Source organism: Anomaloglossus baeobatrachus, chromosome 5 (assembly GCF_048569485.1).
Source record: "Anomaloglossus baeobatrachus isolate aAnoBae1 chromosome 5, aAnoBae1.hap1, whole genome shotgun sequence".
Taxonomy (NCBI): Eukaryota; Metazoa; Chordata; class Amphibia; order Anura; family Aromobatidae; genus Anomaloglossus; species Anomaloglossus baeobatrachus.
The window spans coordinates 223,499,010-223,526,852 of NC_134357.1; the positions used below are offsets into that span (position 1 = coordinate 223,499,010).

At 45.8% G+C, this 27,843-nt stretch overlaps 1 long non-coding RNA gene across 1 annotated transcript; it reads right to left on the bottom strand.

Moving 5' to 3' along the window:
• Positions 1–9,108: 9,108 nt before the first annotated feature.
• LOC142309877 (uncharacterized) lies at positions 9,109–27,692 on the bottom strand. Its single transcript, XR_012754025.1, has 3 exons — positions 27,632–27,692; positions 18,828–18,912; positions 9,109–9,232 (listed from the first exon to the last, which is right to left on the bottom strand). It is a non-coding gene; the product is annotated as an uncharacterized LOC142309877 (long non-coding RNA).
• Positions 27,693–27,843: the final 151 nt, after the last annotated feature.

Genomic DNA, 27,843 nt, shown 5'->3' on the forward strand with positions numbered 1-27,843 from the left:
CGCCTGATCAACGTGTCTTGAAGCTTTGTCTTGTGAGCTAGGTGCTCAGGTCCCCTTGTGCCGTGTCCTGTACTACTGCCTATCTTTACTACCCGGCACCTGTACCAGTGTCCTGCACTGTCTCAAGGAACTCTGTGACCCCAGTGACTTTGTTCTTCCCGTCCCCTGTGGGACGCGGCTCCCGTCCCGGCCACGCCAGTGCTCCGGCTGCCGTGTACCCTGCCCCCCGGTGGGGAGCTCGGTCAAGCGGATCCACCTCCTGGGTCTACCAGTCCTCCCGGTCCTGACAGTATGGCTAAGTAAGACATAGAAGAGGCTGCCACAGGTGCATGTGTACATATCCAGCAGTCTGAGATCCCAAGTTTTTCAACTAAAGGCTACTTTACACACTGCGATATCGGTCCCGATATCGCTAGTGTGGGTATCCGCCCCCATCTGTTGCGCGACACGGGCATATCGCTGCCCGTGCCACACAACATCGCCCAGAGCCGTCACACATACTTACCTGTCCGGCGACGTCGCTGTGACTGGCGAACCGCCTCCTTTCTAAGGGGGCGGTCCGTGCGGCGTCACAGCGACGTCACTGAACCGCCGCCCAATCGCAGCGGAGGGGCGGAGATGAGCGGGACGTAACATCCCGCCCACCTCCTTCCTTCCGCATAGCGGCCGGGAGGCAGGTAGGGAGAGCTTCCTCGCTCCTGCGGCGTCACACGCAGCGATGTGTGCTGCCGCAGGAACGACGAACAACCTCGTTACTGCTGAAGTAACGATAATTGGGAATGGACCCCCGTGTCGCCGATTAGTGATTTTGCACTGTTTTGCAACGATGCAAAATCGCTTATCGGTGTCACACGCAACGGCATCGCTAATGCGGCCGGATGTGCGTCACAAAATCCGTGACCCCAACGACTCCGCATTAGCGATGTCGCAGCGTGTAAAGCCCGCTTAACACTTCATGGTGGGGCTCAAATGAATTCTGCCGTGGTGTAGAAGGCCCCAGAAAGGAAGTACACATAGAAATACTTATCAGCAGTATTAGGCCTTTTGCAGTAGCTGGCATGAACCCATGTCGATCTCCCCTCAAGTTTGCCGGAGGTTGGAGTGGTCAGCTGGACAGTCAAAGGCCCTTCGAATCGTGGCTCAAGGGTCTTTCTCACGTGCTTCTTTAGGTAAACCCAGTCACCAGGCTTTAGGGAGTGGGTTCCTGGAACTGCATCAGGATCAGGTAGAGAAGAATAGACCCTTTGGTGGGTCTCAGTTAGCCTCTTCTGCAGGGAAACAACATAAGACTTTAGGCTATCACATTGCAGGTGTAACTCCTGCGGGAAGTAGCATCCTAATCTGGGTGCATTACCAAAGAGTATTTCAAAGGGTGAGAGCCTGTGCTTTCCCTGCGGGGTGGTCCTTACAGAGTAAAGAGCTATGGGGAGACATTCTGTCCATGGTCTACCAGTCTCCTCCACTGCCTTGGCTAATTTGAGCTTTAGAGTTCCATTTAACCTTTCCACTTCCCCTGATGACTGTGGGTTGTAAAGCGTGTGTAAGGCTGACTGAATGCCTAACAGGGCACAGGTGTTCTGGAAAACATGTCCAGTGAAATGGGTACCTCGGTCTGACTCTATGACTTCAGGGAGTCCAAACCGGGGTACCAGCTCACAGGCCAGTTTTTTTGCTGTGATTTTGGCCGTGGTTGAGCTGACAGGGTAGGCCTCTGGCCATCCTGAGAAGAGGTCTACACAGACAAGTACAAACTCGTAGATGCCATGTTTTGGCAACTGGATATAGTCTATTTGTACTCTTTGGAATGGGGCAAACGTCTTTGGCATGTGTCTTTGCGGGGTTTTAGTTAGCTGGCCTGGATTATGCTGTTGACAGATGTGACAAGCTTTTATTCTCTGGGAGGCGTATTGTCTGAAGCCGGGGGCTACCCAAAGAGGTTGCATCTGGTTCATGATTGAGTTTGTGCTACCGTGCGTAGGGTAGTGGAGTATTTGGAAAATGGCAGGGAACCAACTGCGTGGCAGGACGGAAAGTCCGTTTAGGCGCCAAATCCCCTCCACCTTTTCTGCCCCCTTGGCCCGCCATCCGGCCTTTTCTTCCTCAGAGGCGTTTTCCTGTGTCTCAGAGAGGTTCTGCATTTCTTCCTCCGTCGTTGACACTGTTTCCGTCTTCTTTAAAGGAAGTAGGGCTGCTTGTTTTGCTGTTTGGTCGGCCAAGCGATTTCCCCTTGCCTCGGGTGTTTGAGCCTTGGTGTGGGCAGCAACCTTTATGATAGCTAGCTGTTTTGGTATAAAGGCTACTTCCATTAGTTTCTTCACTGAGGCTCCATGCCTGATGGGATTTCCTGTTGCTGTGAGGAATCCTCTAGTCTGCCACATAGTGCCAAAATTGTGCACAATGCCGTTCTGCATAGGCTGAGTCCGTGTAGATATTCGCTGTTTGTTCTTCCAGAAACTCAATGGCCCAGATGAGGGCAAGAAGTTCTGCTTCTTGGGCAGATATGCGCGGAGGTAGCGGTTGTTTGGCTAAGACTGCATGTAAAGTCACTACCGCAAATCCGGTGTGGAATTTGCCTGCTTCATCAGCATATCTGCTACCATCCACAAAAAGTTCAAAGTCTGGATTTGTAAGCGGTGTTGCCTGAATATTGTGCAGGGGCTTTGCCTCATGTTCAATGAGTTCTTGACAATCATGGTCAAATGGTGCGCTGGTACATTTGTCACTCTCTTCTTCTGTCCCCCCTTCTAAACTTGTAAAGATCAGCAGATCATCGAGGTTTAGACTCAAGCAAATGAGATGTTTGGGGGTAGCAACAGCGTGCACTGAAGTCTGACTTGTCTTGCCATGGAGAGATGTTTCAACTGCACTTGATTGAGAACAGCATAGATGTCATGGCTGGTAAGAATGGTGGTCGGGAAATCGAGTGAGATTTCAGATGCTTTCTGCAGTATGTTTGAAACTGCTGTAACAGAACGGACACAGGTTGGTGCTGCTTTGGTGATGTTGTCGAGTTGAGAGGAGTAGTACCCGATTATGTGATGTTTGTCCATCTTCTGGGTGAGTACTCCTACGGCAAATCCTTGAAGCTCTGCTACGAACAGCTAGAAGGTGAGATCATAGTTCGGTAGTGCAAGAGCAGGTGCATCAATCACTAGTTCTTTGAGCTGTTGAAAGTTTTGTCGAGCTTCTTCTGTAAGGCAGAAAGGAACATTCTTCGTGTAATCATACAGTGGTTGCATGAGTAGCGATGCATTGGGAATCCATTGTCTGCAGAATGATATTAGCCCTAAAAATCCTCTGAGCTGTTTGAGATTCCTAGGAATGCTTGCTTTTCTGATCACTTCTTGTCTGTCCGGGCTGAGGTGTTTTTGTCCCGCAGAGAGACAGTGACCCAAGAAGGTGACCCTCGTTTTGCAGAATTGTAGTTTATCTTTACTTGCTTTGCAGCCTACTTCTGCTAGAAAGATGAGAAGACTTATTGAAGCCGTTTTACATTCTTCTTCGCTGGGGCAGCACAGTAGTAAATCATCCACGTACTGAAGGAGGACACAGCGTTCAGGAGGCTGCCAGCCTTGAAGGACACTACTCATAGCCTGAGTATATAGTGTAGGAGAATGCTGCATTCCTTGAGGCAGCCTGGTCCACGTGTATTGATTTTGCTTGTGCGTGAATGCAAAAAGGTCTTGACATGCTGGATCCAGTGGTACTGAGAATAAAGCATTAGCAAGGTCTATGACCGTATAATGGGTAGATGTAGCCGGTACTTGTGTAAGCAGGGTATGTGGATTGGCCAGGTAAGGGATTAGAAACAACAGGAGTGAGGGGCTGCAGTATTGAGTTCACTGCCCTCAAATCGTGTAGCATTCGGTACGTGACTGGATCACCTTTTTTCACTTGTTTCTTCTTTACAGGAAACAGCGGAGTGTTGTACGGAGACTTAGTAGTTCTGAGAGCTCCCGACTTCAGCAGTTCTTTTATCTGTTGATCCAGGGCAGCTTCCTGTTGAGCGTTGAGAAGATATTGTCTCAGCTGCGGTGGTGTAGTTCCAGGCTTGACTGAAACTTTTACGGGGGGCACAGGTAGTGTGCCAAGGTCAGTTTTTGATGTGGACCAGAGTTTTGCAGGAACTTGTAGAAGTACTTGATTCATGTTTGCTTCCTGTGTGGCATCAGATCCTGGTTGATCTTCGATCATTTGAAGAGTGCACAGGACTTCTTCAGGAATATCCTCTGGAATTTGCAGGATAGCAGATCCATCTTCTATGTATACAATCTGAGCTTGGAATCTTGATAGTACATCTGGTCCCATTAGGGCATCTCCACCCAGGGGGGAGACTAAGAATTTGGACACAAACATGTGTGGTCCCAGTTTTACCTTCAGTGGATGTGTTATTGGTATTATCTGGGCTTGTCCATCAAAACCGGACACTACAGTAGCTTCAGATGAGATGGATCCTTCAGGCACCAGGTTCCTGGGGAGTATGGAGCGTGAGGCTCATGAGTCCACCAGAGCCCTGATTTCCTTGTTGCCAATTTGAAGGGGAACATGTATAAATGGACCTCTGGCATCCCTGTCCCGTATGGCCGCAAGTCAGGCAGTCTTCTCCTCCTGACTCTCGGCCTGGTTTTGAGTGTCCCTCGTCTTCTTTCTACAGTCTCTGATCACATGTCCTCTGATCCCACAATAGTAGCAGGTCGGTGCCTTCTTTCTTGGGCCTTCTGGCTGACCGTCCACTGCTGCTATGACAACTTTCTTGTTGATCCTTTTATCCTTTGCGTCGGTTTCTAAGCCACTTGCTTTGTTGACTAGAAGATCTATGTCTTCCATGTTTCTCCATTTGGGGCAGCATGCTTTCAGTCTATCTGCCAGAGGTGCATGTATCCCATCCATGAAGGATCTTACCATGAGGCGACGTATTGCGCCTTCTTGTAAGTCCAGCCCTTCATCTGCGAATGACTGCATTAATCTGTAGTAAAATGAGCTGACATTCTCCACAGGACCTTGATGCACTGGTCCCATTGTGCCCTTAGTTTGTTGCTCCTGGGTGCAGAAGAGATTAAGTCTTGTCATGAAGTCTTGGCCCGATTCCACATTACCGGTATCAGCTGGAACATGTCCTGTCAGATGGGCAGTGAGTTTTGCATACATCTCAGGGGACATTTTAACTCTACATAAGCCCTCCATGTCCAACCAAGTGCATGTCCTGTCAGATGGGCAGTGAGTTAGGCATACATCTCAGGGGACATTTTAACTCTACATAAGCCCTCCATGTCCAACCAAGTGCTTCTGTAGGAGACCTGTATTTGGGTCAGGTAACGTGAAAAACTGACGAGGTTTCTAGCCGGGTCTGGAAAATTTTGCAGGAAAGCCATCTGCTCGGCTGGAGTCCAGGGTACGTAATCTTCATACGTACGAGGAACTGCATCTCTGGGAGCATCTGGGTTTTGTGGATTAACAGGTGGTCTTATTAGGACTCTTCTTTCCACTTCGGGATAAAGAGGCACTGGTGTTGTGGCTTGTGGCTTGTGGCTTGTGCTGTGGGGCTCCACAGGCTATGCATGTTTCACTCCAGTCCGGATTTTGTTGGCCACAGTTTGTGCAGGTCCATTCAGAGGATCCTGCTATTTTTGGAGTTGTTGCAGGAGTAGTTGACAGGTACGGAGAAGGCTGCTGATCCTTATTAGCCTTCTTCCCAGTTTCTTCCCATGTGTCTGATTCTTTATGGTATATCCAGCCTTGATCGTGGGCTGTTTTTGCCATGTCAGAAAGAGTTCTGACCACTTCAGTCCATGATTTATCTGCTATTACGCCTGCTCTAGTAGCTCTTATTTTCTTTCATTTGTTAAGCTGGTGTCACACTAAGCGACAGCGACAACGACGTCGCTGTTACGTCACCATTTTCCGTGACGTAACAGCGACCTTGTAAGTCGCTGTTATGATCGCTGCTTAGCTGTCAAACACAGCAGAAGCAGCGATCATAACGTCGCTGTGCTACATGTGCAGAGAGCAGGGAGCCGCGCTTAGCGCTGGCTCCTTGCTCTCCTAGGTACAGTACACATCGGGTTAACTAACCCGATGTGTGCTGCAGCTACATGTCACAGTGCAGAGAGCAAGGAGCCGTGCGCACTGCTTAGCGCTGGCTCCTTGCTCTCCTTGCTACAGTATACATCGGGTTAATTACCCGATGCATACTGCAGCCACATGTCACAGTGCAGGAGCCGGCACTGGCAGCAAGAGCGGAGGCCGGTAACCAGCGTAAACATCGGGTAACTAGGGAAAGGTCTTCCCTTGGTTACCCGATGTTTACGCTGGTTACAGCTTACCGCAGCTGCCAGTGCCGGCTCCTGATCGCTTCATTTCGTCGCTCTCTCGCTGTCACACACAGCGATGTGTGTGTCACAGCGGGAGAGTGACGACCAAAAAATGAAGCTGGACATTCAGCAACGACCGGCGACCTCACAGCAGGGGCCAGGTCGTTGCTGGATGTCACACACAGCGACAGCGACGGGACGTCGCTGCAACGTCACAGAAAATGGTGACGTAGCAGCGACGTCGTTGTCGTCGTCGTTATGTGTGACACCAGCTTTAGGGTCCAATTGATCTTTTCCCTTCAATCCAAATGTCTTGAAAGGGGGGGCGGAGCCGGACATGGCTGAGTGAGGACACTGCTTGCTGGAGCTCCTCTAAATAATCCCCCATAGAGCCAGTTTATTATTTACAATGGGCAAATCTGCACCAAAAAAGAATAAGCCCAACACCTCAGGACAACCCCCTGCATCTCAGGGCACAATCGGGGCTTACCTCACCCGTTCTCGGGAGCCTGGGACCCTGCCACAGCCAGGAAGAGAACTGCGGCCTGCAGGGCCTGAAGGGAGCACTATCCCGGTGCCCGAGGGGGCGACAAGTCTGGAGACCCAAGGAAGATGTGAGGCAGCAGGGACCCACCGCGATCCAGGAGGACCCTCCAAAGGTTGTATTCCTAAAAAAGACCCTCATACTCAACAGTAATCAGAAGACCATGAAAATTCAATAGAGTATATATATATATTTTTTTATTTTTATTCATACAAAATTTATCTGGGGGTACAAAAAAGGGCAGGCAGAGCCACAGAATGTGCAATTAAAACGTTTTTTTATAAAAACCGCAGGGGGGCGCGTGTTTGACATACACGGTCTGACCATAACATAATTATATGATTATATACCTGGGCACCATGATTATAGATGGAAAAAACACATAATTGCAACCCAATTTTTGTGTCAACATGCAGGATATAGTCCTAAATACGGTTATGAAAATGCCTCTGTTCAACAAGAAAGGTCTAAGTATGACATGATTGTATAATTATATGCATGGGTAACATGATTATAGATGGAAAGAACCAAGATTACAATCCAAATTCTATGACTGTATACAGTAATGATCCCAACTAAAGTTAAATAACTCAATTTATACAGAGATATAACCTGAGATCACTTTACAAGTTTCAATAGGGTATAACCACTAACAGCCATCCATATATCAAATGAATAGGGTTCGCAAACAGAGTATGCACCATATGTGCGCATATAAGGTGCCCAGAACACATGGAGGTACAATCACCTACCCAGAAATCGCTACAGACACTGTGTACACACACCGCCCTGCACCTCAACGCGTTTCGCTATCGCTTCATCGGGAGGTGCAGGTATGGTGTACAAGGCTGCCTTTATCCCTGGAAAGTGGCACTTACCGTCCTATGGCGGCGCGCCGCGGCCCTCCGGTGCCCATCATCCACCATGCCCGGCGTCCCGGAAACCAAATCTGCGCATGCGCACAGGTTCGGCACTCCGTTGGTCGCCGAGCAGGGAGGAGGAGAGAAGACCAGAGGTCTGCGCGCGCACAGGGCGGAAGTCAAAGTAACCATTGCAATAGAGGGCTGAAGTAAGGGCAAAAACCACAATAGCAGAGAATTTCATGAGGAATATATATAAATTAGTTAGTATCGTATTATAACATCACGAAAGTGCTATAGTCCAGTACATTCAGCTCCTATGCCATGTAAAGAGTAGTCTGTATTAAATATTCATATATCCAGGGACAATGGTAGTCTGAAAAGTAAAATAAGGTATTAAAACATATGGTAAAGTGGCAGGCAGGCAGACAGAAATCAAGCATATCATCACACATTGCAGAACCGTGAACCATATTCAAGCCAAAAAGGGCTTATAACTGATGACATCATTTAGTCCCCTTGGTTTAATGGTGTCTAGAATCGTTATCCACCGGGCTTCCCTTTGGTGCAGAATCTTTTTTAAATCACCTCCTCGAGCCCCAAGATGGACCTTTTCTATCCCCCTAAATTTTAACAAACGCCAATTACACTCATGTTCCTCCTTGAAGTGTTTGGGGATGTTTTTCAGCAGCCCTATTTCCTCAGGTTTCTGTACTTTTGCCGCATTTTTGATGTCACGAATATGTTCCAGGATTCTGACCCGGAATTCCCGAGTTGCCAATCCAATGTAAATAAGGCCACACGGGCAATTGGCCCAGTAAACAATTCCTGCTGAGCGACAATTAATAAAATGTACTATTTTATATACATTTGCTCATGTGGAATCCCAGAATTCAGTTGTGCGGTCCACCTGAGGGCAAGCACCACAATCCCCACATGAGCGGGAGCCCCACCTAGGGCCACTGTTGGTGCTAAAAAATCTTCCCCCAGTTGCAGGAATATAGTGGCTTCTCACAATTTCATCCTTTAGGGTCTTAGCTCTTTTTGGGGTAATTGCGGGGCTGGGGGTCAAAACCCTAGCAAGGTCATTATCTGTAAGAAGCACCGACCAATATTTTTTAATTATTCCAGACATTTCTCTCCACTGGGCATGATAGGGAGTAATAAACCGAATTACATCCCCATCGCCCTTTTTGACTGCATGTCTCAACAAGGCCTCACGTGGAGTATTCCTCGCTCTATCATAAGCAGTCTGTATCGACCGCTCATGATAGTGACGAGCCCTGAAACGTCTCCCAAGATCAAGAGATTGCTTCTCGAATAGATCATCATTTGAGCATAAACGCCGAGCTCTTAAAAATTGTCCTGTTGGAACCGAACTAATCACCTGTGTGGGATGCGATGATTTTGCGCTTAGAATTGCGTTTACTGCCGTTTCCTTGCGGAAGATATCTGTGCAAAGTTGTCCGTCCATCCCTTTGAAGACCCGTACATCCAGAAAGTCAATCTTCTCATTACTGAAATTATAAGTGAGACGAATATTGTTGTTGTTAATATTAAGTTGTTGCATAAAGATGTCCAGCTGATTGGTCTCCCCCTGCCAAATCATAAACACGTCGTCGATGAAGCGCAGCCACATATGGACTGCGCCACTCTCCGAGTCAGGATAAATTATAGACCACTCCCAATATCCAAGAAAGAGGTTCGCATATGAGGGCGCACAAGACGCCCCCATCGCAACTCCTCTCTGTTGGAGATAGAAGCGGTCCTTAAACAAAAAGAAATTATGATGAAGTACAAACTCTAATAGAAGCAGGAGGAGATCAATGAGCTGGACATCCATTGTAGTGGTTCTCAAATAAAAGTCTACGGCTCTAATACCATCATCATGAGTTATTGACGTATACAATGACTCTACGTCTGCGGTTACCATGATTATATCGGTCTCAAATATAATTCCTTCAAGCCGATTTAAAAACTCAGTAGAGTCTTGAATATATGATGGAAGGGTACATACCAATGGCTTTAGGTAATAGTCTAAAAATTTACACACAGGTTCGCAGAGACTATTGTTTCCAGAGACTATTGGTCTTCCTGGGGGACATTCAATATTTTTATGTATTTTCGGCAGAAAATATATCGTTGGGATGATCGGGTATTCCACCAATAGACCTTCAAAGATGTTCTTGGGTATAATACCCCGTTCCAATGCCAAAGAGAGTATGTCATATAGTTCTTCCTGAAATTTCTTCAGAGGGTTACCCTCAAGCTTGGTATAACAAACAGTATCATTCAATTGTCTGAATGCTTCTGTTTCGTACTTCGCCTTTGACCAAAGGACTATATTTCCTCCCTTATCAGCCTGTTTCACCACAAGACTGTTCATATTCTTGATTTCTCTCAGGGCCGTACGTTGTTTATGGCTGAGATTATCATGAGTACGTCTACGTTGTAGACCCCGTGATTTCGTGAACATATCAATTACGGGACAAGCTGACAAGGGAGGAAACGTTGTGGATTTCTTTTTGATAAATGGCGGAAAATTACCAATAGTGGTTTCCTCCTGTTCCGCCAACAGCGATTCCAACGTCCTCACTGCCTCAATTTCTTCCTTGGATAAGTCTGCATATAGACCCATATCCTTTTTAGCAAAATACTTCTTAAATAGAAGTTTACGACTAAATAGATTCAAGTCTTTGATGGCAGTGAAGACGTCGAAATTCGCCACCGGCGAAAAGGACAATCCTAATTGAAGTACATCTATTTGATCATTGGTCAATTCTATGTCAGTGAGGTTTATTACCTTTAGGGTATCCATCTGATTAGATGGTTTTCTCAAGGCTTCTTGGCGTTGCTTCCTCTTGGTGTAGTTTCTAGTCTCGATTCTATTGGTGAAAGGCCTCTGTCCACCACGAATCCCAGCAGATGAATAAGAATAAGAAGAGCCTTCACCAGATGAAGCAGATTCGTTAATTGAGTGGGAGCCAAAACGGTTTCCTGATCCAGACTTTAGATTTTTCTTCTGGTGCCATCTAAAGACATCCCCATTTTGATAGTCTGTTAGATCACGTTTAAATTTTTGGGCTTTCTTTTGCTTAATATCAATCTCCCAATCTTCACATTCTTTTGTTAGCTCTTTATCAAATTCCATCAAGTTGGCTTCAGACAAAAGTGGAGAAAAAGTGGAGAAAAAGTGGAGCATAAGAGGAGAAAAAGTGGAGAAAAAGTGGAGCATAAGAGGAGAAAAAGTGGAGAAAAAGTGGAGAAAAAGTGGAGAAAAAGTGGAGCATAAGAGGAGAAAAAGTGGAGAAAAAGTGGAGAAAAAGTGGAGAAAAAGTGGAGCATAAGAGGAGAAAAACTGGAGATTAAGAGGAGAAAAAGTGGAGAAAAAGTGGAGTATAAGAGGAGAAAAAGTGGAGCATAAGAGGAGAAAAAGTGGAGAAAAAGTGGAGAAAAAAGTGGAGAAAAAGTGGAGCATAAGAGGAGAAAAAGTGGAGAAAAAGTGGAGAAAAAGTGGAGCATAAGAGGAGAAAAAGTGGAGAAAAAAGTGGAGAAAAAAGTGGAGAAAAAGTGGAGCATAAGAGGAGAAAAAGTGGAGCATAAGAGGAGAAAAAGTGGAGCATAAGAGGAGAAAAAGTGGAGCATAAGAGGAGAAAAAGTGGAGAAAAAGTGGAGAAAAAGTGGAGAAAAAGTGGAGAAAAAGTGGAGCATAAGAGGAGAAAAAGTGGAGAAAAAAGTGGAGAAAAAGTGGAGAAAAAGTGGAGAAAAAGTGGAGAAAAAGTGGAGAAAAAGTGGAGCATAAGAGGAGAAAAAGTGGAGATTAAGAGGAGAAAAAGTGGAGATTAAGAGGAGATTAAGAGGAGAGAAAGTGGAGAGAAAGTGGAGAGAAAGTGGAGAAAAAGTGGAGAATAAATGGAGAATAAATGGAGAATAAATGGAGAAAAAGTGGAGCACCCTTTGGTGCCTTTCATGTGGCACTAAGGGGTGCTTAGCTTTGTATTTAGCCAAAAAAATGAAAAAAAAAAATGACGTAGGGTTCCCCCTAGTTTTGTAGCCAGCTAGGGTAAAGCAGACGGCTGCAGCCTGCAGACCACAGCTGTCAACCTCACCTTGGCTGGTAATCCAAAACTGAGGGCACCCCACGCTGTTATTTTAAATTAAATAAATAATTTAAAAAAAAAAAACACGTAGGGGTCCCCCAAAATTGGATCACCAGCCAAGGTAAAGCAGACAGCTGGGGCCTGATATTCTCAGACTAGGGAGGTCCATGGTTATTGGACTTTCCCAAGCCTAAAAATAGCAGGCCGCAGCCGCCCCAGAAGTGGCGCATCCATTAGATGCGCCAATCCTGGTGCTTCGCCCCAGCTCATCCCGCGCCCTGGTGCGGTGGCAAACGGAGTAATATATGGGGTTAATACCAGATGTGTAATGTCACCTGGCATCAAGCCCTGGGGTTGGTGAGGTCAGGCGTCTATCAGATACCGGACATCACCAACCCAGTCAGTAATAAAAAAAAATAGACGACAAACACATTTTTATTTGAAAAAACACTCCCCAAAACATTCCCTCTTTAACCAATTTATTAGAAAGAAAAACAAATCCAGGTCTGGTGTAATCCAAGGGGTTGCCATGACGATCCACACTGTACCAGTCAATGAAGAGCAGGATGTTCCCCATTGGCTGGGAGAGCAGTGCAGTGACCTGAGCTAACATCAATGGGTCAGCCCAGGTCACTGCAGGGGATGACAAGTGCTGCTGTCAGCGAGGTACATTACCTGCGCTGATCTCCAGCACTGCCGACAGCCCCTGTCACTGAGGTCAATGACCGGCGCCTTCCCCTTAAGTATCGCGAGAAGTCCGTGACGTCACCGCCAGTGTCAGTCTCGGGTCGGAAGCGATAGGTGATGTGACAAGCGGCGGCCATGGAGGACAGTGACAGCGCTGAGGTCGGGATGGCGGGACTTCATCACCGCAGGTAAGCCGAGCGGTGGGGGGGGGGGGATGTGTGTGTGTGTGTGTGTGTGTGTATGTGTACATGCCGCGGGCAGGAGGGGGCGGAGCGAGCTGAGCGGGAAGTGTGGGCTTCCTGCACGTAACTAAGATAAACATCGGGTTACTAACCAAAGCGCTTTGCTTGGATACCCGATGTTTATCTTGGTTACCAGCTTGTGGCAGGCTGCCAGCGATGGCTCCTGCACACTGTAGCTGGGAGGGGGGGGGGTGTGCGTGAGTGAGAGTGTGTGTGTGTGTGTATATGTATGTATACATGCCGCGGGCAGGAGGGGGCGGAGTGAGCTGAGCGGGAAGTGTGGGCTACCTGCACGTAACTAAGATAAACATCGGGTTACTAACCAAAGCGCTTTGCTTGGATACCCGATGTTTATCTTGGTTACCAGCTTCTGGCAGGCTGCCAGCGATGGCTCCTGCACACTGTAGCTGTAAAAAGCCCTGCTTTTTGCTGCTAGAACCGTTCTCGAACGTATCTAGAACTATCGAGCTTTTAGCAAAAAGCTCGAGTTCTAGTTCGATCTCGAACAGCCCAAAAATCACTCGAGCCTAGAACTGGAGAACCACGAACCGCGAACCGCGCTCAACTCTACTCCTGAGCCCAGCAGGGAGTTACCGCCAAGAGGAGAACGGGGCCGTAGGGCGGGTCGTCCGCGGTAACCGATATAGAGGAAATTAATAGCTGAATATGCCTGTATGACTTATACCTTTTACAGTATTTTGAGTTACTTGGCTTCCACACATTGCCTTCCAGTCTATTCATAGCCCGTATTACATAAGCATTTGTTACTTTTACCGGTGTCTATGGTTATCCTTAATGTTTTTTAGTATATACAGAGCTCTGCTCGGTTATGTCTGACATCCTTTTTCCCCAAATAGGTCGGGATCCCCTGTCCTGCCTAGATGAGGCGGATATGTTCCCTAGGAGCGTTTGTTCGGATTTAGTCTGTTGTGCTAGGCTTTTTTTGCCTGTTGTTCTTATTGTTTTCTTTTCTCTCTTCCTTTTTTTCCCGCTACATTCTACCTTCCTCAAGTCTTCTCTTCTCTCTATCCCCTCTTTTATATATCTCTCATGTCCTATTCTCTTATAGATGGCGGACCTAACCATCGCTTCTTTCAACGCCAGGGGCCTCAATGTTCCGGAGAAAAGGTCACAGATACTGTATCATCTTCATAAACGGAAGGTGAGAATAGCGTGTCTCCAGGAGACACACTTCAAACAAGGACATGCCCCTATTCTTAAAAATAAATATTACCAGACATGGGTGTCCTCGGATAACCCTGACTCCCGCTCTAAAGGGGTGGCGATAGCCATCCATAAATCCCTCCCACATCAAATCCTAAAGTGCACGACAGATAGTCTTGGAAGATATATTATTCTCTCGCTGAGGGTGGGGACCCATATCTTCACAATAATTAACGCATACGCCCCAAATCAAAAACAGGACAGTTTTGTTTCCCGTTTGATCAACGCCGCGATCCCCTTGCTACAGGGAACGGTGATTTTATGTGGCGACCTTAATGTCACCCTGGACCCTACTTTAGACAACTCCAAGGGGAAATCTAGCATTGCATACACTACCATTAAACGTATTAAAAAAGCTTTACTGCGCATTCAATTGTTCAACACCTGGAGAATACAACACCCGTCGGACAGAGACTATAGTTTCTATTCCCACACTCAGGATTCCTATAGTCGTCTTGATTACATACTAATACAACATAGTGCGCTCCCTTGGATCCAACACACGGGAATGGATAACATACTATGGTCAGATCATGCGCCGGTTTATTGCACGATTGGGATCCCCTTTCTTTCGGCTCCTAGAGGGTCGTGGCGGCTGAATGAGTAGTTGCTACTGGATGAGCTTTGTGTTTCTGATATCCAGACCTCTATTGCAAGGTTCATGGAGGACCACTCAGTAGATAACACAGCCCCCACTTATAAGTGGGAAGCATTGAAATGTGTCCTACGAGGTATTTTTATTAAGCACGGGCCCCGAATCAAGAAAGAAAAGGCCCAAGACATAGTAATAGCTCTCCATAGGGTTTCTGAACTGGAGCTCATCCACAAGCGAGCCTTATCGGCCACAAATTTACAAGCCCTCTTACGAGCTAGGTTCTAGGTTAAAAAACTGCTTGATTCCTCATATCAGCGTCTAATACAGGTGGGAAAGGGGAGGATTTATGAGTTTGAGGATAAACCCGGCAGACTGTTGGCAAATGCGCTGAGGGAGGAGAGAGCCCATACCCTCATTCCCTGCATCAAGAACTCACGCGACTAACTACTTTATGCCACCCCGGACATCTCAAATACCTTTCACGACTATTATTCCAGGTTATATAATTTACCTGTCGAGCCCCCCAGGTCGAGTGATGGGTGTCCTTCAATACCCTCACCTTTTAGATGACTCGACAGCTCTGTAATTAATAACCTGGAAAGTCCATTTCTACTGGAGGATTTATTGGCAGTGATTCGCGACACTCCTGGCAATAAGAGTCCTGGCCCCGATGGGTTCCCCGCCAAATTTTATAAATCCTTTTCAGAACAATTAGAGCCTCTAATACTCCTTTCCTTTAATTCAATTTCGGAATCTGTCCCCTTTCCGCCCCATTCCACCACGGCTCATATCTCACTACTCCATAAGACCGGAAAAGACCCCACGGCGTGTAGCAGTTTTAGACCGATATCGCTTCTTAATGTAGATTTAAAAATTTATGCCAAGCTTTTGGCAAATAGACTTGGCCCCTTGCTCCCCGACTTGATCCACTTCGATCAGGTCGGGTTTGTCCCAGGTAGAGAGGCAAGGGACAACACCATAAAAACCCTGGATTTAATCCAACACGCACATACTTAAAACCTTCCCTTGATGTTGCTGTCTTTGGATGCTGAGAAGGCTTTCAACAGAGTCTCCTGGCAGTCGCTCTTTCAGACCCTGGACCACATAGGCCTGGGACCGGTTTTCTCGTCTAAAATTATGGCTTTATATCATTCCCCGATTGCTCACCTTAAGATTAATGGCACTCTGTCCAAACCCTTCTCCATCCGAAATGCGACCCGGCAGGGATGCCGCTTGTCACCGTTACTGTATGTCTTAGTTATGGAACACTTGTTGTCGGCCATCCGGGCTAACCCAGACATACAGAGAATCAAGATCGCCAATCGGGAGCATAAGTGTGCTGCCTTCGCCGACGATCTCCTTGTGTATCTATGTAATCCCATCACATCCCTCCCGTCCTTAATGATGGAGCTAAACCGTTTTAGCAAGTGGTCCAATTTTAAAATTAATTTCGATAAATCAGAGGCCCTAAATATCTCTTTACCCCAAGCAACTGTGAATGTTATAAAACCAAACTTCCCCTTCAGGTGGCCACCCCACGGTAGTATTGGATATTTGTGCATCAAGATCCCATCTGACCTGTCCAGGCTCTTTCAATTAAACTACCAAAGCTTCCTGTCACGGCTCGAGGGGGATTTGGCTCTGTGGCATAGGGGCACTCTTTCATGGTTTGGCAGGATCAGCGCACTCAGGATGACGGCTCTGCCGAGATTGCTGTATTTGATACAGACGGTTCCGGTCTATGTTCCAGCAACCTATTGGGCCAAGATGCAGCGCATATTCGGTCGATTTCTTTGGTCTGGAAGGCGTTCCCGTATAGGGAGTAGTGTCTTAACTAGGACTAAGAGTGCGGGAGGAACGGGACTGCCTGACTGTAGAAGGTACTACCTGGCAGCCGCCCACGCCAGGGTCCTGGACCTTTTGCATAATTCTAGTTCTAAGCTTTGGGTTTGCCTGGCACAAGATATGTGCCCCTTATCATTACCGACCCTGCCTTGGACCTGGCAGCTCCTCACCAAACATAAGATTGAGATGTCTTATAGCACTAAACAAACATTGAAAACGGTTCACTCTGTGTCATCGTGCAATCTCATGATCCAGCCTAGAGGTTCCCTTATGCCACTAACTGATAACCCGGAGTTTTTACCGGGAGCGTCATCCAACAATTTTCTAGGAAGCACGAAAGTGAATCCTTTGAGACTAAATCGGGTGACCCTGGGGGGGTCCCTCCTCCCACTTCAGGAGATAGTAGAGAGCCGGAATTTCAAACTGCAATTCCATTTTGAATATGCCCAACTCAAACACTTCCTGACCTCAAGACACTGTCATGGCCCACCCCTCGCCCCAAACTCCCTTTGAAAACCTTTGCACTGGGTCCTCTGATACGCGCCACGCAATATCAAGGGTGTACAAGATTATGACGAGTGCAGTAGAGGTGTCGCCTCCTAGCTTCTGTAAAGCATGGGAGTCAGAGCTTAATCAAACGATTCCCGGGAATCAGTGGGAGCGTTGTTTCCGCTTGACCCACAGATCCGTGGTTGCCACTAGGATGCAAGAAACCAGCTATAAAATACTCTCCAGGTGGTACAGGTTCCCGGCGTCCCTTCATGCATGGTGTCCCGAAATACCTGATACTTGCTGGCGATGTGGAGCCCAAGGAGGCACCATGTCTAACATCTGGTGGCACTGCCCGAGCCTGTCGGTCTTTTGGAACAAAGTACTGGCAGCCATACAGGGGGCCACAGGGATCGTAGTCCCCAGTCGCCCGGACGCAGTTTTACTGTATATCTTTAACGTATCGGAAAGGGTTTTTAAGAAATCTATCTTGGGCCACCTTCTTCTGGCTGCCAAGACAGTGATCCCTCGGCGCTGGAAAGATTCTAACCCTCCGACGTTGGATGAGTGGGTAACAGAGGTAAATGTGATTCACCGCATGGAAATGGTGATGGCCCAGTCACGAGGGCAGACGGTGGAGACAGCCACTAAATGGTTCCAGTGGGAATCTTTCCTGTCTAGTAAAAAATTTCTTGAACTAATTTAATCTCCGGAATGGGGGCACTCTGGCTTTTTCTCTTTCAGACAGCTTACGCCACCCTTTCGACAAATCTTAGCTCAACAGACAATGTATTAGTCCCGGTCGCTTCACTCTGCTCTCATTCTGCTTTCTATCTCTCCTCTCCTTCTTCTGGATTACCCCTCTTTCTCTGGATCCTATGACCTTCACTTGCTATAACCTCTTCTTCTTGTTTTATCATTATCTAAGGTTTTAAATGAGTATTTATGTACCATTGCTGCCATCCATAGAATATTACGAAGCCTGCAAAGGCTTGGTGTCGCATTGACTTTTGATTCGCACCATTTGTTACAACATGGATGTGTGTTCTAATTTTGTATTCCTTTGAAAAATCAATAAAATCTTAAATTGCAAATGTCTTGAAAACTTCCTTAGACTGACTGGCTGTTCTTTTGCCATGATAACATGTAATGAGGTGCTGCAGGGTGCATCCAGCTCTGTCTTTTGATATTCCTTGACCCATTCTTCATCTATCTTCTTCAGCTTTTAGACCCTTGAACGTCCCTTGGACTAGACCTACCTATCCTGGAAATACTCAGAGACTAACTCCTTATTTGTATTCCTACCTAAGGTGAGGTCTAGAACCACCTATCCTGGAAGTACCCAGAGACTGACTCTTGATCTGTATTCCTACTGAAAGGTGGTGTCCTAACTTTGTTCAGAGGGGGCAGAGTATGTTGAATGGTGCTGCGTTACCCTTCTTGTACCAGAGGTACACTCTATATCCGATGGCAATGGCAAACAGGGCCACCTAACGCTAAGGCAGTGAATATCACATCTATTTGACAGAGCAGACACACTGTTCCCTTAGCAACACTCACTGACGTGAGGGCCAATGGAGTTGGTTATCTGGTTCGTCCCAAGGTGGTTTTAGCACTGGCACTGGTCCCACTGCACTCGCCCGTAACCCAAAGGTGACCGGTCTGACCCTGGGCACACCGTTTTAGCCTGGAGGAACCAGATGTTACCAACTCCTCTGATCTTGGACGGGCAACAAAGGCAAAGCACAGAGAAGCAGACAAACAAACAGACAAGGACACAGAAAACATCTGCTGGCAAAAGTTCTCTCAGAGTTCAGTAGTGACCCGCCAATTACCCAGTATCTACTCACAGTGTACCTCTTGCACGTTGAGGAGGGAAGAGAACAGAGATGGGGAGCAGAGCAAAGAGCATAAAGCATTCAACTCTTACCTGGCCAGGTATTTCTGGTCCCCACATCTGGCCACCTACTCCACGGTTTGGCAAGACGATCCACCGCGTCCTGGGAAACGGGTCCCTGTTTGGTACATATTCATTAGTCTACTTTCATTATAGGCGTGGATTACATGTTCCTGACAAGAGAAATTAACATCATGACTTTTATTCTAAAAGCAAAAAAAAACTGTTTGTGTCAGCAGTGTTCTTCACTTTCTTTACACAGGGTTATACAAAACTAATTAGGGCATAACTATGTAACATACATATTCATTAGTCTACATTCATTATAGGCGTGCATTACATGTTCCTGACAAGAGAAATTAACATGATGACTTTTATTCTAAAAGCAAAAAAAAACTGTTTGTGTCAGCAGTGTTCTTCACTATCTTTAAGCCAAAACAATGAGTCCTTGAAAATGTCTCAGTCTGTTAGGTAAACAATTCTTGGTTGTTTTCTTTGCAAGGAGAATGAGAGTCCATGACTTTTCTAACCAGTAAAAAGTTAACTCTTTCCTCACAGCAATTATCAGCATTTCGTAAGTTTTTACACTTTTATTGGAAAATACATCAACTTTATGTAAAGACACAATATTTGCAGTGCTGACTTATTTCTCCAAACTTCTGCATGTCGTTCTGACAGCAGGATATCAACTTCTAGACCAAATCCTGATTATTGGTCCATTCTTGTCTCATTAGTAGTGATGGGCGGACACAGACTGTAAAAGTCCGGATCTACGCGGTTTCAAGAGTACCCGAGTGCCGGACATGGAGTTCTCAGGGAACGCCAGATAAGGATCCAGGTCCGACAACCCAGGTAATAAAATAAATGAAGGAAAGATAAAGAAAATAAGTATAAAGCAGGCGCGCTATACTTTTTACTGCTATTTACTGCTTTCCCTGCCCACTGGCAGACCTGGCATCTGTGATTGGGTGCAGTCAGAGGCATCCCCACCCTGTGTGACAGCATGTTGGACTGCTTGCAATCACAGACCCTATTTACATCTCTATTGTGGTGTAAAAAATCAATAAATAATTAAATAAATTAGAGTGGGGTCCCCGCCATATTTTGATACCCAGCACAGAAAAAGCATATTGCTACAGGCTGCAGCCTCCAGCCGTGCGCTTATTTTGGCTGTGTGTTAAAATAAGAGGAACTGCATGCGGCATTTTTTTTTATTATTGTTTTTAATTATTTAAATAAATAATTAAAAAAAACCGATGTGTGGTTCCCCCCAATTTTGATACAAAGCCATGATAAAGCCTGATAACTGGAGGCTGGTATTCCCAGGCTGGGGAGACCCATGGTTATTGGTCTCCCCAGCCTAAAAATAGCAACTGCCCAGGATTGTCACATCCATTAGATGCGACAATCCAGGAACTTTTCCCAGCTCATCCAATTGCCCTGGTGCGGTGACAATCTGAGTAAAATAAGGAGTTAATGACCGCTTACAGCTGCCATTAAGCCCTAATTTAGTAATGGGAGGCGTCTATGAGACTCCCTCATTACTAATCTGTAAGTGAAAAGAAATAAACAAACACCAAAAAAATCCATTATTGGAAATAAAATACAAAAAACTCCACCCTCTTTCCCCCATTTCTTAATTTCCAAAACACCCAGGTCCGAACTAATCCACTCAAGGTCCCAAAGTGATTCCACCCCTGCTACTTCTCAAGTGACAGCGCACAGCCATAGAACATGACTGAGTGCTGCGAGCATCAGGCAGAGACTGAGCCATGTGATGAGCAGTGATGTCACTCTGGTTATTTGCAGTCCCTGCTGGAGTTTCCCACGGTACTCTACCTGTGATCGCAGGTAACCTGACCTCAGGTGAACTTACTGAACTGAGTAACCTCACCTCAGGTGAGGTCACTAAGTTCACAGACCTGCATCTCCAGGCAGAAAACCTGCATTTTTTGGCGAAGAGAGGCAGATTTGGTGCTGAAATTTTTACAGCATATTCCTGCACCCAATCTACACCTCCTGGCAAAAAATTGCATCAGTACCACATCATACCACAATTGATTTTGATGCATTTTTTTTTTTTTTGCAAAGAAGTGTAGATTGGGTACAGGAATATGGTGTAAAAATGTCAGCACTAAATCTGCATCTCTTTGCAAAAAAACGCGGTCTTCTGCCAGGAGATGATAGACCACAAATATTCTGAGTGAAGTCACCACTCATCGCTTGGCTTAATCTCTGCCTGAAGCTCACAGCTATCACTTCAGATGTAGCAGAACTGGAATCATCGTGGGACCTCATGTGGATTACGTTGGAACTGGGTGTTTTGGGGGTTAATAAAGGAGTGAAAGATTATTTTGGAGGTTATTTTTTGTATTTTATTTCAAATAAAGGATTTTTTCAGTGTTTGTATTTTATTTCTTTTCATTTATAGATTACTAATGGGAGTTCTCATCGATGCCATTAACCCCTTAAATTACCCTGATTGCCATCGCACCAGGGCAATCAGGAAGAGCCAGGTAAAGTTGCAGGATTGTCACATCTAATGGATGCGACAATCCGGGGTGGCTGCAGGTTTCTATTTTTAGGCTGGGGGACCCACTAAGCATGGATCTTCCCCAGCCTGAGACTACCAGTCCCCAGCTGTGAGGCTTTATTATGGCTGGGTATAAAAATTGGGGAGGGCGGCATTCCGTTATTTTAAATTATTAATTTAAATATTTAAAAAGATAAGCCACATTTGGTTCCTCTTATTTTGATTCATGGCCAAGATAACGCGCATGGCTGGGGACTGCATCCATATGATTTATCTGTGCTGAGTATCATGATATGAAGGGACCCTACAGCTATTTATTTTTTTTTATTTATTTTTACACCACGCCACCATATAGACCCACAGGGTCTGTGAATGAAAGAACAAAAAGACTGATAGCACTCACCAAACTGCAATGTGAACAGGTGTATAACTGAACACGACATAAAATACACAAAAAGACAGTTTACACTCTGAAATGCTGAAGTATAAACACTATGAATGTGTGAATATAGACCTGCATTACTGCTAAGGGAAATCTAAGAAAAATGAGCTATTTAGCATATAGAAACGGCCATTTGAATATCTGCCCAGTTGCCACGTCACGGCATATCTCGTAACTGGGTACCTACTCTATGTTGAAGCCTCTCTCTGGGTCAAAAAACCTCCTGTGTATGGGCAAGTAGGCACTTGCTATATAGGATAAAATCACCTGTGGCAAGTGGGGGAGAGGTGCACAGTCAGAAGGTATGATTTTCTTGAATATAGACAAAAAGACTGACTGCACTCACCAAAACTGGAATGTGAACTATGCATGAACACTATGAATGTGTGAATATAGACCTGCATTACTGCTAAGGGAAATCTAAGAAAAATGAGATATTTAGCATATAGAAACGGCCATTTGTACTGTTAAGGGGGCCATAAATTTACAGTGATGCAATCTAATTATGTATCTACCTTAACCCCGTCTGCATCCAAATCATGAGTCATTTGTTAGTAGCATGCATACTATTCTTCCATACAGACCAGAGAAATGTACACGGATTTGCATAGAAAATATGACTACTTTTATTGCGGAAGTTAAGACACATTTAAAGGAATCAGTTGGCTAGGAGCCAAGAATACGTAACACGTCTCCTATTGGGTAAATCGTTAAATAGCTTATTCTGTATATGTGCTTCCTCATTTATATTAAGCTATGTCAGCATGATTCACTTGTCACATGAAAGTCCAGACTGTCTGAGTCTTATGATGTCTGAATGCAGATATAGGTGTGGTACACAGTTCAAGCACTATCTTAAATCCTGTTTTTTGGATATCTTCATATAACTTTTAATACTCATAATAATTCATAATCTTGTTCATAATATTCCCCCCTTTGGAGATAGCCAAAGTCTTTCCTGAGAGAGGAAGAGAGAAAGAAGAGAGAGCAAGATTGAGAAGAGAGAAAGAGAGAGAGAAAAAGAGGATGAGAGAGAGAAAAAGAGAGAGAAAGATCTAGATCTGGTTGGATCTGGAGGAGAAAACTCAAGAACGTATATTAGGCAAATGTTTAGTTAATCAAACAACAAGTTTAGTTAAAGTATCTGGGGGTACTGCTAAACAGAATTTCATAGGGTCTCAACTTAGTGGTCCCTGCTGGGGTGTGTCTGACACTGATCAATGCAAGGGGAAGACTCTCATGCCCTTGCTTTCTACACTGCCCCAACTCTCCCTCTATTCTGTGGCTGGTATGGGGTGTGTAGGGTCAGTTCTGTGTCAAAGGCCTGCCATTTCTCTTTGGCTGGCAGTAAAAGCAGGTCACTAGCCACTTCCTATGGTCTCCGGGAGCCCACAGCAGCACCCTATCTCAGTCCTCTTCTTCTTCTGAGACTTGCTCTTGTAGGGTCAGGACAATGTTTTCTCAAGACTTTCCATCTTTCCTTTCTTATTCACATTGGGGTCATTTAAAAAGCACAGATTGACTGACTGTTTCTTTGGTAAGTGGTCTTGGGGTTTCTATGGATGTTCTGTCAGCGAGGGCATTTCTTACTGCTTCCCTTGACTTCTCCAATGTAGGCCTCAACCCTGCTCACCGTGACTCTGCCTGGCAATAGCAAAGCTTCCATCAGTTCTTCTATGGCCTCATGGTGGTGTTCAGTTCCATTGGCCGTGATCAAGTCTCTTGTCTTCCATACAGAGTAGATGTTGGCTGCCATCTTCCAGGCTTCAGTGAGAGCACATACCTCTGCTTCTTTTGCAGACAGAAATGCGGGTAGCGACTGCTGTATTAGCACAGCGTCTTCTGCTACCACCACCATACCCGTTAGGAACCGCCTTCTTGATGCACATCTTGATCCATCCGCAAAGGGGTTAAGTCAGGGTCTAAAGGTGTAACCGTCATTGTATCGAATCCAGAGGTTTCCTGCCTCAGCTATGCCAGAGTCGACTACCTCTTCCACCAAGGTGTCAGAGGTAGGACACTCCCCCCTTGGAAGAGGGAGAAGTGTAGCAGGATTAAGGACCACACATCTGGAGATGGTGACTTTGTCAGGGAGCAGTGATGTCATACGGAGCATTGATCTTCAACTGGTGCTTTAGGTTGGTGTTTCTCGGACAACTAGATCCAATCTGGCTGAGCTGTATCCAAAGGGCTTCTGTCTTCCTCCATGGCAAACAGGCAGAATGACTTCTGGGCTGGAGATGACGTGATGATACTCTTCAGGTGACTGTAAATGCAACACATCTGTATGTAGGGTGATCTTGTAAGCTGTTAGATTCATCTCCATACGCCTTGCCACTTGTAAGAGGGTGTCTTGGTCCTTCACTCTGTAATCAGGAGTTACCAGCTATAGTTGTTTGCATATGGGCTCTCGGAGACCTGATACAAAGGACTATACCCAGGTTTGTAAGAAAGAGCAATGGGTGTAAATTGGGGTCAGGAGAACACTGAAATTCTAAAAACTAAGATCCCCTAAAACCCCGGGGCAAAAAAGAGCACAAGAGTGTTTGGTAAGTAGCAAGCAGCACCCCCCCGACTACATATACGCAACTAGAAATAGTCATGGAGCGTGCCTACTCTACCTCTCTTGTGCTGACCCTGTAACTGGGGACCCTGCACTCTCCCTCATCCCAACGGTAGACGTATGGTAGTCAGGGCGAGCCTCCAGCGTATCCGTATCTCCTGACAGACCCTGCTAACTAAGACACAAAGGATCACTGGGTGCTGCCAACAAAAACCCTAATATATGCCAACTCCTGATGATCAAAATTCCCTTTGGACCACACGAACCTCCACACACTACATCAGGGAACTCTTGTGCAAGATACCAGGCAGGATAACATACAAGCGAGATTATCTCAAAACTAGGCTGAGAAGCAACTGCCATAGGCAGGAAAATATTCACTGTCCACCAGCACTAATAGTGAGTAGTCTACGGTATATGGTCTAATAAATTGTATACTAGGTACAGTAAAAACAAATATGCAAAAGTGAAGGGAAAAAGTTTCCACAGGACTATCTGCAATGTCCTTTTTCTAAGGCTCATTAGTGGGAACACAATGGGGCACAACTGCATATATGACCAAAAATGTAGTGTGGATTTCAGGTCCCTCCCCTGCAGCCTCTGCTGCATCAGCAATAAACAGAGCAGTAGCTTTGGGTCCTAAGATGGCGGCTGAAAGCAAAAATAGGGAACTGGGTGTTGGCTAGACTAAAATGGCGTCAAAAGAGGAACTATGTAGTGACTGGGATAAAATGACCGCTAAAAGGAAGTAGGTGTTGGCCAAAAATGGCGTCTGAAGAGGCCTGAGAGGGAGGGACAGGGGACGGGCCATCTACATTCACCAGGTTTTCCATCTGTCACTGGGAATATGGATTATATAGGGACCCCTGTGCTGACCCTGTGACTAGGGATCCTGTGCTCTCCCTCCTCTTGACGGTAGACCTAATGGTGGTCAGGGTCGAGCCTCCAGCATATCCCTATCTCCTGTCAGACCCTGACATAATATCCCCATACCATACCACACCCAATGGCTGGGCAAAATACAGAGTAAGAAAGAAATCTACATTTAGGACAGGAAATAATGGGGTGGGCTTACGTGGACGCAGTGCTCCACACACAGTACACAAGTCCAACCTATGGGACAGCTTATAGGATGGAGGGCGTTGCTTCTAATAATGGGCCTGGAGAAGCCATTTTCACAGACAGGTAAAATACACATAGTGTAATTACTAGATTCAGAATTACATTTCTTCAAATCATCTCAATACTTTCACTTTCGTTAACGTTCAATATCACATCCTGTACCTTCAATCAATTCTCATCTAATCCCCCCCAATGGAAGAATTCTCTATTTTCTTTATCAACATGCGTCTCACCTTCTGTCACTTACAGATTCCTTCATCTTAAACTTGCTGGTCTAATTTGACCTCATTCACAGATTTTCAAATAGAAAACTAACACTTCTCTTTTTTCAATTTCAACATTTCTACGGTGTTCTACACTAGAAACTGCATACATTATACATACAAATGTCTAGATTCTATCTCAGTGCACAACAATAACACAACAGGTTCATCTACCACTTCCAGGAAGAACTAGAGCACATGTCAAACCAGTGTCACGTGGGTGGTAAGAAATTACACTCACCCTTACTATACGCCAGCTGTTGTTGATATCTGTAACGCCTGCCTGGATCAACAGACTCAGGGGGATGTAATGGACAGACTAGAGGGAAGCCACTCACCAAGCAGGATCCCCAGAATCCTGAAACCCTTTAACCCCTATACAGGGATTTGGAATTACACAGGGCCCTGGAGATCACTACCTGTGGAAGGCTGCAGTCCGATGAGAGTAGTCGTCAGGCAGGGTCAAACCAGGAATAGCAGAACAGGGACAGAATCGGCAGACAACAACGTAATCAGAAAACGGAGCAGAGGTCAAATCCAGATCGGGCAGCGAGGTACAAAAACAGCAGGCAGAAGGGTAGTCAGAAAACACGCAGAAGTCAGCACACAGGAATCACAAAACAGAATAGGGCGGACCGGGAGCCAGGAAATCAGAACTATCTCTGACAGTGGTCATGTGACAGGAGGGGGAATAACTAGGGTGTGGTGTATTCCCATTGGCTGTAGCTGAACGCTGGCAACTTCAGCTGGAAGACACACGCCACCCACAGTCAGCCAGCGGTACTGCAGATCCCAAGATAACCCAGCCCAGTGGATGATCGGAGCCTGTGCCCACCGCTGCCGCTGGCATCAACTCCTCTCCCATTACCAGCACCATCCACTGCAGGGACACGGCGTCGCCTGGCGATCGGAGCAGAAGTCGCTGGAGCAGACTCCGGCAGTGACATAACAATATCTCAAGTACTAGTAAAATCTGTTCACACTACATACACCTCATGAGGACGGTCCATCCAAGACTCAATGACTCTGATTAAGGCCAAGGTTAAGGATTCTCCCCAATGTATTCGCAATCCTAGGTAATAGAATATATTGACATCCACTAAAAAAGACCAATGAGTACGCATACAACGTTCAACTCACTGCTTAGCAGGAAAACCGTACCAGGTAACAGTCAGGGCTTCCTCACCTTCTTTTCAGAACACTGTACCTGTCCATAGAAACCCCCCCTTTCAAATCTTCTATCCCTGAAGACCAGGTCCAAGGCCTTATCAATCATCAATTATTGATCAAACACGTCCCCCATTGGTGTATATGGCAGTATACCTTCTGCCACACAAAATAAATTCTACAAAGTACAAGTTCCCTTTTTTTTTTCTCTTCACTCAAAGAAACAGCTGCAATTATACCGTGAACACTTCCTCATTTTTGCTCTAACGCCAGCGGAGCACAGAACTTCCTGTTTTCCACGAACAGGTATGCTATATTCTTTTCCATCTTCCAGACAGTCAAAATAATGAACCAAAACATTGATTGACATAAGAATAAAGACACTAGATATACCATGCGGGTGTCTGAACTCATCTGCATTACACACTTACACATATAACCATATAACCTGGATCATACCAGAAGTCAGCGTATATAACAACTTCCTCATTTTAACGCTAACTCCAGGAAAATGAAACTTGAAACTTATGCTTTTTCCACAGGACAGACAAAAAAACAAAACACATTACATTTAACATAATGCAGATGGATTAAGATAAAAAATGACCTTGGTGGGTTCACTTAGGACGTTTATCTCATTCGAGATCGCAGTCATTAGGTGTCTAGACTGGGACAGCCCAACCCCCCCTTTCGAAATGCAAGTACACACATGAGGTCTGTGAGGTGAGATAAGAGAAATGTTCTCACCTCTGGAGCTGCGCATTCTCCCCGCTCGTGTAGTTGCCTTTTCAAATCAAGGTGTCAGCATGGCCGTCTGTCATCCAGATGTTCCGTCCTAAGGTACGTTCGGGCGCCATTTGTTAAGGGGGCCATAAATTTACAGTGATGCAATCTAATTATGCATCTACCTTAACTCTGTCTGCATCCAAATCATGAGTCATTTGTTAGTAGCATGCATA